Below are 15434 nucleotides of genomic sequence, written 5' to 3'. Positions count from 1 at the left end.
AGAGGAGGCTCCAAATGCTGACCACTAACCTGCCAGTGGAGTTCTTCCACCACAAATCCAGATACCAGCTCACCTCTAGCTGCGAGAAGAATGCATCTGCACGATCACTAGTAATAGTGACAAGCGCCAGCATCCAATTGTACAAAGGCAGCCGTTAAACTTTTAGGTAAATGGAGAAGAAGGGAAGCTGAGAAATGGTGACCGACTGCAATATCCAAGTTACTAAGAAAGTGCCTGTATGCCTGTGGCTGATACATTGTCTGAGATTATTAGTGTGCAACTGACTAAGATATCGTAGTAACAAAAGTAACAAAGCATTCTAGTTCTCAATTAACTAAAAGTTCAGTTTGAACTTTGTTTGAATTTTGTTCAACACTAAACCCAAGTTGCTAATATTTGGTATGGTAATTAGAAGTGGCCCTTGGTGGTAACAAATGTGTAGTGAGGCAATACATACAAAATGAAAGTTTATTTGACCTCATTCTACTACTTTTTCCAATGCACTACCCTATTTCTCACCCTATACCTCTATCAATATATCGTCTACCTCCACTGTCTCATATTACCTAACCCCATACCATTACTATGATCCCCAAAATAACCCTTTCTAGACTTTTACTTTTCAGATCTCCCAAACAAGCCTTTTGAAACACTTCCCCCTGACTATTTCCCCTCCACCTCCCCATTACTCATCCCAACCCCCTCCTTCTGTTATGAACTCCAAAAACAATTCTAGACCCATTCCTCTTCTATCCCTGCACTATCCCTTTTCAATACAAATAACAGTCTAACATGTCCACCACTCAACTTAACTTCATATTTCCCTAAACTAATTCCCCACTAATCCTGCATGGGTTCCGGAGTAGCGTGCTACTTGCCGAAAAGTGATTCAACACCTCATTAGGGATGGAAAAGGCAATATAAATGAAAGTTTTTTCCCTCTTCTATCCCTCCCCTATCCTGCTCAATCCAAATAGCAGACTAACATATTTACCGCTCGAATTACTTTCATGTTTCATTATACTAATTTACCAATAATCCTTTATAGATTATGGACGTCGCGGAATGGATGAAGCTCAGCCGTCTGAAACTGAACTCAGACAAGATGGAGGTCCTCATCCTCGGACAATCCCCTTCCGCCTGGGACGACTCCTGGTGGCCCACAGCACTGGGCACCGCACCGACACCCACGGACGCAACCTGGGATTCATCTTGGACTCCTCACTCTCGATGACCAAAGAAGTCAACGCCATCGCATCCTCATGCTTCAACACCCTGCGCATGCTCCGGAAGATCTTCCGGTGGAACCCCACCGAAACCAGAAAGACGGTCACCCAGGCCGTCGTCACCAGCCGACTGGACTACGGGAATGCCCTATACACAGGAACCACAGCCAAACTTCAGAAACAACTTCAGCGCATACAGAACGCCTCCGCAAGACTCATCCTCGATGTCCCTCGCCACAGCCACATATCTGCCAATCTAAGAAGCCTGCACTGGCTCCCCGTCAGCAAAAGGATCACGTTCAGGCTCCTCACCCAAGCACACAAGGGGCTCCACGACATGGGCCCCGAATACCTCAACAACTGCCTCACCTTCTACACCCAGACCCGCCTGCTCCGCTCCACCAACCTCGCCCTCGCCACCATCCCACGGATTTGCAGAACTGGAGGAAGATCGTTCTCCTACCTAGCCGCCAAGACATGGAACACCCCCCCGCCCACCTACGTCTGATCCAGGACCACCTCACCTTCAGGAAACACCTCAAGACCTGGCTATTTGAGCAGTGACAGCCCCCCCCCCCCCCTTCAGCACCTTGAGACCCTCACGGGTGAGTAGCGGGCTCTATGGATGCATTGATTGATTGCTTGATAGTGTGTTACACGCCAAAAAAGCACTCAGATGCCTCGTCGGGTGTAGTAAGAGCTATATAAGTGCAATTACAATACAATGCAATACAATTCAGACAATTTACTTATTTATAAGATGATACTATGGAAAGGCAATTGAGTGACCCTTTTGGAAATTCAATTTCAGAAAATAAAGAAACAAAGAAGACTTAACTATTGTTCGTAAGAGTGTGCCAGAATGGGCAACTTGTGAGAGGAATAAAAATGACCTCTGAAAGTGGGAGGAGAGGATGGGGTCTGAATCCAGACCCCATATTAGCCATAGTAGGATGAATAAGAAGAGTCTAGAAAATAAAGCTGCACATCTACTTGAGACTGTTCCGTAAGGCTGTGCAAAATGTGTGATTTGCTTCTGTGCAATAACGCAATATTACAGCAAAATGATGTGACCTTACTCGCCTTAACTCAAAATACAAATCCTAAATTTTGCACTACATTTTAACAAGAAATGTGCCCTGGCATCAATTTTTGACGTGAGGAGACATTTAAACAAAAGCACTGCGAACAACTGCTACTTGTGTTCTGTTGTTGCTGTGCATTTGTGGTAAATTTTTATCAAGAATTGCACCATGCACATTAGAGTTTTACAGTGAATGGTGAATAAGGACAGGAAATTAGAATAAAAAGCCTAATGTGAATTTCCATAAATTACACACTTTACATCAGTGTAATTTAAAGTTGTACTACTGCGAACCTGCCACCACAAACAATGAAGGGAAAGGTATCACAGGCCGGTGCTGAAGTGAATTTTATTCACTAACAAAACCCTTATATAGATAATGTGCAAAGATTAAACTTGAATGCTATAGGCCTGCAAAATAAATAAAAGTGCTAGTTTAAGTTAGCCGAACTGCCAATGCCGCGTTAACTGAAAAATAATGTGTTAACACGGAAAGGCCTGTTTTTCACAAGGAATATTGGTTTGCGCACAATGTTATTCTGCCTGTTACAGACGTGGTTTTCCAGAAGCTTTATGTTAACTGGAAAATAGGCATTCATTTTGTATTAGACAACTGATAGTGAGTTCTCACAGGGAGGAGAGGAGGCAACAGAAAGAGAAGAACAGTCAGGACGACAGATAACCAACAATGTAACTTTTCAAGGTTTAATGTCTAAGGGCCATATGTATCAAAAAAGAGTTTTGCGATCCTCAAATTGCGATTTTTTGCGAATCTCAATTAGAGAATCGCAAAATGCAATGTATGGAGGATTTGCTGAAAAATGTGTGAGTCCTACATATTCCTTATTTGTGAATCACAAATTGAGATTCGCTAATAAGGACTACCTTCCCATTCATTCCAATGGGCTAGGAGCCCCATAGGAATGAATGGGAAGACATTCTCAAGTTGCGATAACCAATTAGAGAATCGCAAATTGAGAATGCAATTTTAAGGTTGGAAGGGTGCCAAAAGGACACCCTGTTGCACCCCTGGAATATGCATGTGTGAACATTTTGCGCGCAAACATGTCCTAAGGGCATGCATGTACGATATATGGCACTTTTAAAAAAATCAAAAAAGTGCTTTTTTAAAGAAAATCGCAAATTACCACCAACTTGAAGTTAGTGGTAATTTGCAATTCCGTAAGGCCAAATAGGAAATTTCTGGTGCTTCCAGAATTCGTAATTCCTTAATTGCCTTCACAAAATAGAGAATCTCAAATTTTACAATTCTCTATTTTGCGATGACCTTTTGGGATGATACATCCCAAAAGGCTTTTTCCAATTCGCAAATAGGCCAATTCTGAGAATCTTCTCATTTGCAAACGGGAAAAAGGCTTGATACATATGGTCCTAAAAGTCTATAGTGGAAGTATGTGAAAATGCTGAGTTTGCCTATTCCCAGGAGTTTGCTGGATTTCTATTGAAGGACTCAGGAGACAAAAGGAAAAGAGTGTTGCAACATAGAATGTTCTGTGTTTATATTAGTGGGGATCCTAGAGTGGAATAGGAATTGTGGTACATGATTGCTGTATCAAATTCAATTCAATTCAAAATCTTTATTCGGATACAGTAGATATCCATAAAAGTCCAGAATCTCAATTTACGCATTTTTTAGATCAGCTAAAAAAGGGGGGGGGGGAACAGTTAAAAACATGGTGGGATCCATTAATCACCTTCATCAAATACATACAACAATTAATCATATTTACAAATATAATAAAAAAGAACTCCACAAGATATGTCTACAGTATATACAAGTGAATTTTGCAAAGAATATAAATCAATAGGTGCACATGGAATTGCGGGCACGTATTGCCGCTTTCAGAAAGGATCCTACTCGGAAGGTTAGCTCCTCATGTTCCAATGTACCCACCCGTATGCAACCTTGTAATTGATCATCAGTAAAGTCTTAAAAAATGGTATAAAAAATTGTTTTGCGTATTTTAGATAAAAATACAAACAAATAAAAAGTGCATTGTTGTTTGTTTGCATTGGGTTTTACAGGGGCAAGGGAATTGATCGAGATTGGAATTAAACCCCAATGGGAAACACAGCAAAAATTTCACAGTATCGACCCTTAGTCTAAAAAGCAGACTCCTCTCCCATCTACCAATTGGTCTTAAGAGATAACTTTAGGGTAGGTGGGAGGTTTTCTCAATCATCATATATCTAGCTACTGAGGGTTTTTGTACCTCTGTTTCATGTCTAATTTTGCTGTAATCCGCGTAAAGTGCCTTCTGTAGGCTTTTTTTACTTATGTCATCTGAGTCGGTTGGATTTAAAAATATATGCTCAAAATTGACGCTAATCAGACTCTTCCTAACAGCAGCAAGCGAGGGTATATCCCTTCCTATATTGCAGCTAAGACAATCTGTAATTATTTCCCTTGTTAGCTGCTCCGCGGGATTCTTCCAAACCGCGAGCCAAAAAAAGGCAGGTTCGGCTTTAAGGAAGTTTCAATTCACTGTGGCAAGCGTACTGTGATGTAGAAATAGGGGCGCCCGATAATTTACAGCAAAATCTTTTTTCTTCCCCCTGTATGCTGTCACACTGCCTAAAACCCCAAACTTCTGCACCATAGGTGGCAGTGGGGATACATTGTAGTTTAAAAATGTTGGTGATGGCGGAAACGACCTGTGTCTTTCCAGCACATCTCCTGCTTTGTACCTCTCTCCCCCCTCCTCCCAGGTGGCCTGGCTGATGCAGCCATGAAAGGGCCAGGCTGTCGGTCTGGAGGCCTCGCTGCTGACGTAGGTGATATTTACAGAATGAAGACGATTTTAGATAAAAACCCCTTGCCTTCTTCGGCCGCGAGGATGTGATCCTGCTCGGCTCCCACACCGGAGTCTGATTCTTGGCTGCCATTGGGAATCCTAGCCCATAAAAACAAAGGGCTGACGAGAGCACCATATGCGGAAGGCGTGGGGGTCATCTTCATGACCAACAAGAGCACCGGGGGGGCTTTAGCCTGGATGTTGCGACCGAGATGGAGCGCGGCGGAAATGCGGCCGTGACCCGCTGGTGAGATACCAACAAGGCTGGGGCACGATCCTCGGCACCGTAGCGGGTCTTGGCGCTATGACCTCCTCCTTAACGCCGCAGCGATGGGGAAACGGATTGCCGCATGAAGAGATGAATCCCTAGCAGTAATGATGATCCGATCAGAAAAGCTACGACGAGCACAAAATGGTGGTCAACTCGGCGTGAAGGCTCAGTGAGGATGAGCACACCGAAGCAGATTTAGCATTGAGAGCAACCTAATTGGGACATGGGCTGCTTCTCGACCACACCCGACGAGGGCCTGCTGCGGCATCCCTGATTGTGGAGTCCAGAAATGCAGCAACGAGAGGTGAGAGCAAGTGCTGTTCCCCTGAGGACCTTCGAGGGGCCCCACTTAGCTTCCCAGACACTCTCACCTCCAAACTGGTGGCATGCTAGCCTGAGAGGGATAATGCTGTGGCGCCATAGTTATAGATAAGACTGGCCTGTCTTTTAACAACAAGGGACTTGAATAACACTCAGCGCCTCACCCTAAAAAGGCTGCCACTGATCTCACATGGACAAGCCTTGTAGCTGAAACCCCCCAGCCTCAGAGCCACAGTGATCAACAACCTCGACCTACCCCTGTTCCTCACCCTTTGCCAGCGGAGTCCGAAATGCATGGCCGATCCCCGGTGGAGCTGCACCGACAGCTATAAGGGAGACTGGCTCTGGCACACCGCTTTGGCCGTCACCTACCCAGCCGGTTTTCGGACATTTGTCTCGTCTTCTCCTCCACTGCTGTCTCCTTCCTTTGGACTCTCAACTCTCCCCGATCTGTTTTTTTTCCCCTCCTTTGCTCTTTAACTGTTTTCCTGTTGAGACCTAGCTGTTTGGCTGATGCCCGGTGGAGCTACCCGAAAGCTAAAGAGGAGATGGGCTGTGGACTCCATCCCCGGCCGTCACCTACCCAGTCGGACTTTGGGCAGACTCTCCTTCGTCTCTCCATCCTATCTACTCCTTCCCCCTAACCCCACCCCCTTACCCTTCTAAGCTCCATTGATATCGTCTTCTACTCTCTTGAAATGTTTTTCTAGTAACTGATGTAAAATGTAAATGATGTAATTTTGTAATTCCAGTGGAACCTTATGTAAAGCGCTCTGATACCTCCGGGTCTAGCCAGCGCTATATAAAACTCTCAAAATAAAATTAAAATAAATAAAAATTGCTCTAGAATACTTTTTTCCACAATGCGCTACGTACTCCGACCATAGACTGTTCCCTGCAAAAACCAGCCCCAAATAGGGGAAAGTGCAAGTGCTCTGTACACAATCTGAATCCAAAACCATGGTGTTATTTAAATACTTTTTTGATCCACAAGCCATTAAAAACGATTTCTTAAAACTAGTACATAGGTCCAAGCTTGTCATAAAATCTACAAAGCCCCATACCAATATGGGTAGGCCGTTCAGGGTGCGCACCATTAAAACCGCATCATCAGCATAGAGAAGGGCCGGGAGCATGTTACCATTAATAATGGGGACATCAGGTGTAAGTGATAGTAATGATTCACTCAAATCATTGATATAAAGGATAAAAAGCAGAGGGGCCAAGACACAACCCTGTCTGACCCCTCAGCCAACTATGATGCCCTTCGATACCTCTCCGCCCTTCCCGATCCGCATCCTGGCGCGCAGGTCCTTATGTAAGAAGGCTAAAAAATGCACTAAAACCTCACCCAGGCGATATTTTAAAGGGACGGACCAAAGCTGAGACCTATTAACAAAATTGAAGGACAAGGTAAGGTCCATAAATGCCAGGTAAATAGGAGATTTTTTTGCTATTGTGCATTTACCTATAATCAGATTGAGGTTAAGGCACTGCTCAAAAGTGCCAACTTTGCTCCTAAACTCCAACTGGCAAGGATGGAGGATGTGACCCTCCTCGGTCCATACCTTGATCTTGTTAAACAGGATCCTCCATAAAATGTTCAATATATTGTCTATCAGGGAGATCGGCCTATAGCAACTTGGGTTAGAACTGTCGCCCTTTTTAACAATTGGCACGATAATACTGGTAGACCATGTTTTTGGGATTGATGAAACCGATAAATTGTTAAAAACATTCAACAAAAGAGGAGCCCAAAATTCAGTCTGGTGATTAATAAGATCATTTGGCAAGCCGTCTGGGCCTGGCGCCCTATTGCCCAGACTCTGATGTATTGCTTCTGCTACTTCAAAAAGGGTTATCCGGACCCTAGTAGCTACCAAATTCTCATTCAAGACCATGTTTTGGATTGGAGCTCAATAGATCTTTGAGAAATGATTCTCCCATGACTCACTACTGATATTACAACAGATGGGAGTCAGCGGGTGTCCTATAGACCTCATGGCCTTGACAGCCTGCCCAAAACCTTTGCCGTCTTTTAATGTAGCGGCACATGCTAATTTATTCCAGTGTTCTTTGACTAAATCATCTTTTCTTAGTTTAATGCCAGCCCTGTATTGTTGTCTACACAATTAACGGCCATCTGGTCTCTGGGATTTTTTGTGATTGCCCTTCTAAGATCTCTGTTAGCTGCAGAGCAATCACAGTTGAACCATCTAGGACCTAATGGTGTTTCCTTTACGGGCCTAGAAAGCATGTGTTTGATACCCTCACATAATTGTTTGAAGGCTCCAACTACATCCGAGTTATGTTCTTTAAAAGTCAAACAAATGTCGACAAGATCCGAATGCTCTTTTACCACCTTGCCAAATAAAACTGTGTTATCAGCACCGCGCCAAACCAATCTAAGATTATCAGTGGAGGGGGACAGATCTCTTGCGCGCCCCACTCTTTACTAAATGTTGGACTAGGAGCAAGTCTCAGGGTTAACTTTACAGGATTGTGATCTCCGTAAATAGTATCGATAACCTCAGCTTTGAGTAGACAGTCTTCTAATAAGAGGGATATAAAAATATAGTCAATAATAGAGGCCTGGCGCCAGCCTCTGTATGTAGGTGTGATATGGTTATCACATTCAGGATCCGCGACAATCTCCATTACATCCACAAAAGTGTGTGTTCACAAATCATTTGTTAATTCAATCCCCCTATTATAAGTAGGTGTATTACTAGGTTGATGGGTAGCAGTATAGCTAACGTTAAGTATCTTGAATGAATGAATGAATGATTACTCATTTGTATAGCGCGTGGTTGCCCGGAGGCATCCCAGCGCTGCAGTGGTCCCATTCATCCCCAGAGAGATTACAGAAATAGGAAGGTTTTTAGCATTTTCCTAAACCTAAGATGGTTCTCCTCCATCCGAATAGGGTCCGGCAAGTTGTTCCAGAGTTTGGCTGACTGGACAGAAAAACGTCTGCCACCCATGCGGCTTCTCCTTATTCGTGGGACTGCCAGAAGGTTCTTACTGCTAGATCTAAGGGTCCTATTGGTGTGATAAGGGCGAAACAGAGGTTGAGTTAGACCAGGTCCTGTCTTGGTTAAGGCTTTATGGACAATAGTCATTGCCTTAAATTCGACCCTTTGTTGTGTTGGCAACCAATGGAGATGCCGAAGAGCTGGTTTAGCAGAGGTTCTACGTGGTATCTTTAGAAGCGACCGGGCTGCACAGTTCTGTACAGTCTGTAAAACCCTGAATGTCCCCAATGGTGCCCCTAGATATACTGCGTTTGCATAGTCCAGGCGCGTTAAGATCAAGGCCTGGACTAATATCCGCCTTGCTTCGAACGGAAGCAATCCAATGATTTTTCTGAGAGATCTTATCAGGGCATAGCAGGTCGCTGCTACTTTCTGAGCTTGCACCAAAAAGTTAAGAGCTGGGTCCAACCAAACCCCTAGACTTTTAATTTTCTTTTTAGGGGAAGGGGGATGACCCAAAGTAGTAGGCCACCAACCGTCCACCGCGGAGGGAGCATCATGCCCAAGCATCATGATCTCCGTCTTTGTTCCATTAAGTTTCAGGAAAGAAGCGTCCATCCACTCACAAACCTTGCTAAGGCTGGAGGAAAGTTTGTCATAAGATGACATCTGGCCAGAGAGGGTGATGATAAGCTGCGTATCATCAGCTACGTCACTAGTTGCACCCCCCAAGGCAACACCACCTCAGCCAGAGGCCTCATATAAATATTAAATAAGGTCGGGCTGAGGGACGAGCCCTGGGGAACGCCACAGTGAAGATATAAAGGTGGAGAGGAGATGTCATCCTCAAATACTGAGAAAGTCCGATCGGAGAGGAAGGATTGCAGACATTCCAACGCGGTCCCAGTGACACCCACAGCACCCATCCTTTGAATAAGGATAGGATGATTAACGGTGTCAAAGGCCGCGCTGAGATCTAATAACAGTATGGCTGCACAGCTGCCTTCATCTACAACCCTTCTTGCTTCCTCAATAACTGCCACCAAGGCCGTTTCAGTGCCTTGCTTGCACCTGAATCCGGTCTGGGTTGGATGCAATAAGTTCTGGGTTTCTAGATGGTTGGAAATCAGGGAGTTAACATATTTCTCTGTAAGTTTACTAATTGTGGGCAGCAAAGAGATAAGGCGATAGTTAGCCCAGTCGTCAGGATTGAGACTGGGTTTCTTCAATAGCGCCTTTACTCTTGCGTGTTTCCAGTGGAGGGGGACTTCCCCAGCTGAGATAGATGTATTATTCACCTCCTTAATCACCGGGGCCACAACATCTGAAACCAGATTGAGAACGGTGGGAGGGGCTACATCCACCGGTGAACCTGACTTAAGGTTACTCAAAAGTGATTAAACCATAAGGCAGTCTAGAGGGGGAAATGTCTCGAGGAGATTCAGTTCTGAACTAGAGGGCGAGGCTGGTATCCACGGGGGATCATGGAAAGTAGAATAGATGTCTGTTATTTTGATACAAAAAAATTAGCCAATTTCCTACAGCGTGTATATGCAAGACTGGGGTCAGCAATGGGGGTAGGTGGGGTGACTAAGGACTTGAATATTTTAAAAATTTCCCTGGAGGAGCTAGAGGCAGAGGTGATTTTTTCCTGATAATAATTGGCCTGAGTAGATTTAATAGCTTTTTTATAGTTACGTAAAGCAGTCCTATAGATATCTTTACTGGTTTTAAGGTAGTCTTTTCTCCAGAGCCTCTCTTTCTGTTTACAGAGTTGTTTAAGGGTTCTGAGCTCTGGGGTATACCAGGCTTTTTTGTTTGCTCCAATACGATGGGAAAGCTCAATCTTAGGAAGGGTCAGGGCCAGAGATTCCTCTAACCAATAGTTATAACAATTGTTTGCGTTTGAGGGGTCATTACTGATTTCAGGTATAGTTTCTAGAAGATTGAGTGTCCATTTCTCAGCTGCTAATTTAGACCAAGGTCGCCTAATTTTTTAAAAAAAACAAGCCTGTCCTGTCTGTTCCTGGTGAGTAAGGGAAAGAGACATAAGCGAATGATCAGACCAAGGAATTGGAGTCGCATTTGTAAACTCGAGCGTGCTTAAATTGGTATAGCAGTGATCCAGTGTGTGTCCTGCTTTGTGTGTGGGGCCATGAATAATTTGTCTAAGTTGAACCGTGTTTAACGCTGTCAACAGGTTCTGACATATCAGGGTATCGGATTTATCTAGCTGGATATTAAAGTTTCCCAATACCGTAAAATTGGGGGTGTTACAGGATAAATTAATGACTGAACTTAGCAGGTCTTCACAAAACTGTCCAGCTGCCCCTGGAGGCCTATAGACAAGAAGCCCCGAAAGCGAGCATGTAGGGGAAAGAGTGGCTGAAAACATCATACACTCCGCCCCAGGGATAAGGACTTTCTCTATTCCACAGCTTATAGATTTTTTATGCACTATGGCAATCCCTCCTCCTCGTCCGTCCATCCGGTCTTGCCTTACCATAACATAATTTGAGGGGAGGGCCCGAACAACATCAGGGTCAGAGCCGTCATTGGTCCAAGTTTCTGTGAGGAAAAGAACCTCAATGTCCGATCCCTCCAGTAACAGGGAGATCTCTAGAGCATGTTTGGGAAGGGAGCGACAGTTAAGCAAAGCAAGTGCAAAAGGGTGTTGTTCAGGGGCCATTAAGTGTGGGGTGAAGTGATAGTGACAGCCAGAGCAAGACTCATGATCCTTATGGGTATCTAACAGGATACAGGTCGGTCCGACCTTACCTCTTAATGGCAGGAGTTGATTCCTGTCATATGCTTGCCTTTGGCGCGCCGCAAGCGCGCCGCCGGGGCGCCCGCTGCGCCCGCCCGCTGCGCGGACGAGATCCTCCATTCATTTTATAAGAAATAATGGGCGGGAAGGTGGCTTGACAGCTGGTGCGGTGAGATAGAATCCCTCACCTAAGATGGCGTCACTCCGTTTTTTTAGCCGCCCCAGAACCTTAATCGTTCTGGGCGGGGACCAGGGTTCGAGCCCAGTGAGCGCCAGGAAGTTTCCTTAGTTTGTAAAAACAATTATCATACACAGTAAAAGAGTCACTAAGGATTTAAGTATTTTAAAACAAATTTTACACATCTTGGATTTGAAATCTCCCCCTAAGCATATCCCTGCCAAATTGGAAAAACTATTTATGTTCTGTATAGTGCTTATAAATTTAAATAGATTAGCGAAACTAATATTTGGTAGATTCTGAAAATCTTTATTATGAAAATTAATAAAACATATAGAAACCCCTCTTTTATAAATAATTGCCTGGAATTTATTGTTATTGGTATCCAAGGCCTTTACACTTCCACCTGCAGAGATGTTTATCAAAGTTGACAAACCTCCTGACGGGCGACCCAGACTTGGAATAGAATCAAGAGAATTGAAACACTCAAACCACTCCAGAAATAGGTCTCTGGTTGCCCATGTCTCCTGAACCATTAGGATGTCCTGTTTTGGACAAATTCTATCCAGTCTGACAAATTAATTTTAGAAGCCAGGCCGGCTATTTTCCAACTTAGGGGTCCATTATGATATCGGGCGGTAGCCACCGCCAGCCTGGCGGAGGCAATCCGCCCGATATCATAACCAGATTTCCCCCCGCCATATTAGGTAGGCGGGGGGACCACGGCGGACGGAAAGACCGTCCGCCCCTTTTCCGCCCGGTCGCCTTGCAGCCGGGGTGGAAAAGGAATAATATGGTGGCGGTGACAGAAACCGCCAGCCATATTATGATGTCTGGTTTTCAGTGCCTTTCCGCCGCGGCGATGTCGCCACGGAAAGGCATGCGGTCTTCACTCTGGGGGCCCGCTGCGGGCCCCCAGAGTGAAGTACAGGTGGGGGTGCACATGGGGGGTACATGTGGTACCCCCCTTCATTGTCATTTACAAAGCGGCAGGCACCGCGCGGTGCCTGCCGCTTTGTAAATGACAATGTGAAAGTGCATTTTCAGCATTGTGGCGGGCGGTGCAGAGAGCACCGCCCGCCACAATGCTGAAAATACAGGATGTGCCCGCCACTGTGGCGGGCACATCCTAATAGCACCCCCGGGACCCCCGACCTTATGGCGGGCGGTCCCGATTTACGATGGGATGATGGGCGGGCAAAGTCCGCCCGTCATCCTAATGAGGCCCTTAGTATTTTTAAGTCAGGGTCAGGGGTGGGCATGGTTGAAATACAGGAGCCCCGAGCTGAGGGTTCAGGATCAGGGTCAAAGGTAGGCACGGTAAGAATACAGGGGCCTCAAGCTAGGCTTTCAGCGGATAAAGGAGTTACATTAGGGGACACAGCAATGGGAAGTAGTCATACCTTATTATCCATGTCAACTAGGGACAAAAACCTATTGTATGTGGAGACAGGAGCTGCGGTGTTTAGGGTCCCCATATGTGGCTTATAAAAATATGCCAAAGGCAAAGCCCAGATCTAGGTTGAAACATTGGGGTGGGCTTCCTGAGCCATTACTATTGATTTCACCAAGGATGGGTTTCAAAAGTTGAGAATTATACAGTCCCCCTCAATGTTTTTTGGGGACTGACCCACCCAACCCACTCTTCGCGTCAGAATGATGTTATTAGTAAATGATGCCCTGAATCCCTTATGTTTTGACAGCCAGTCAACACTTTTGTTACGTAATTGGTCCCATGTTTCGACCTGTTTTTTTTTAGGGGTGGTACTCCTGCCAGGACCACTACATAGGAACAGGCTGCTGGTGGTAGGTCCAATGACTCCTGACATCACTTTGGGTTTGAAATGACCTCACCTGATCTAATGCCTTTAGAAATATCGACGGCTGGAGCACCAGTAGAATTAGTAGGAGGATCACAGGTCAGTTGCGAGTTTTTAACTGACCAGATGTGGCCATGGCTAGCAGCACGACCAGTGTTTATGTTTTATGTTTATGTTTTTTGCAATTTTTATAGTGCACAACTACCCGAGGGTGTCTCGGCGCTCAGTAAACAGAACAATAGCTATGGCAGAAATTTAATGTGGGAAAAGCCAAGTTTTTAGTTTCTTCCTAAAGCTAATGAGCGTAGGTGCAGTTTTAATGTAAAGGGGGAGAGTGTTCCAAAGTTTGGCTGTGGAAATCACGAAGCATCTGTCACCCCAGTTGGCCTTTTTAGTTCGTTGAATTTTGAGCAGATGAGCTGAGGAGGAGCGAAGCGTTCTTAGATTTTCTGGCGGGCAGAGGGCATCCTTGAGAAACTGTGGGCCTAAGTTGTTAACGGCTTTATAGGCAATACATAATGCCTTAAATTTTGTACGGCTCCTGACTGGGAGCCAGTGCAGCTGTTGGATATACGGAGAGATGGAAGTGAACTTAGGAATACCCAGTAGGATTCTGGCTGAGGCATTCTGTACTAATTGAAGCCTGTTAAGGACTTTTTCCTGGGCGTTAGGAGGAGGGCATTACAATAGTCTGTTTTGGCGAAGACCAAAGTGCTGATTAGAGTTTTACCTGCTGAGATGGGAAGATAGGGTAAGAGTTTTTTGATTTTTTTCAGGGTGAAGAAGGACGTGGAGACTACGGAGTTGACATGATGGTGGAAGGTTAGTTTATTGTCAAACATAACTCCAAGGTTGCGAACCTTGGTGACAGGTTCTGGTGGAGATCCCATCTCAGTTGGCCACCATTGGGGGGACCAAATAGGTTCCAATTTCCCGAATGTCATCACCTCTGTCTTGTCAGAGTTTAATTTGAGACAGTTTGCTGACATCCAGGAATTGATTGCCAGCATTCCTTTTTGAAAGTTAGCAGCAACTGTGGCACCGTTGTTGTGTACAGATAGCACCAATTGGGTGTCGTCGGCGTAGGTCGTAAGGGCGATGCCGTAGGATTTTATCACCCTCGCCAAGTCCGACACATATATGTTAAACAGTGTCGGACTTAGCGAGGAGCCCTGTGGTACACCGCACGGGAGGGTAAAGGTATGGGAGGTGAAAGGGCCCATTTTTACTGCCTGTGAGCGGTTAGCTAAGAAGTGTCAACAATGTTATTTATTACCCTGCTACGCCCTGGTACAAAGCAATCTTTTACTTTGTTGCAGGTTACATGAGTACCAATAGTTGGGGCAATTGTTGGTGCATTGATCAAAATATCTGGGTTAGAGTTAGATACATTAGTCAATGGCGCCAACCTGCTATTGGCCAGTGCTATTTAAATTAGCACTAAATATATCCAAACGTTCCAACCCTTTCCACAAGACATCAAATTTACTATCCAGTAGGTCTCTGATGTGTCATAACAGTATCTATAACAAAAGTAGTAAATGGGTCCCCTTGATTATTATGACCCTCTAAAAAAGGGGAGCCAGCATGAGTCTGTGTTCCAATGGATTTGCCAGGCTCTTTGGTTGAGGTTTGGATTGGTGCTTCAGAAGTCTTTGCAGAGGCTGAGGTGTGTATCCAGGAGCTCAGGGTGACGCTGGATGAGCTTACGCTAGTTGGTTGGTTCCTCTTTACAGTAACCATTTTCGCTGGCTTTCTCTTTTGTTTTGCCTCAGAAACTACCTCAGTCACCACTGATGCTTAGTTGAGAGCCAGCTTCGCGGGGTGAGCTACAGTGTCTACACCATCATTAGACTCGATAACAATGGTAGAGTCATTAATGCAGCCATTATGCAAACGGGCATTAGAGTTACAAAGAGGTGAGGCGGTAGCATGATCTCCCCCTGGCGTGGGACCTATCATCGGAGGGACCACAA

This window comes from Lissotriton helveticus, chromosome 8 (assembly GCF_964261635.1).
Source record: "Lissotriton helveticus chromosome 8, aLisHel1.1, whole genome shotgun sequence".
Lineage (NCBI taxonomy): Eukaryota > Metazoa > Chordata > Amphibia > Caudata > Salamandridae > Lissotriton > Lissotriton helveticus.
This window is presented reverse-complemented; position numbering follows the sequence as displayed.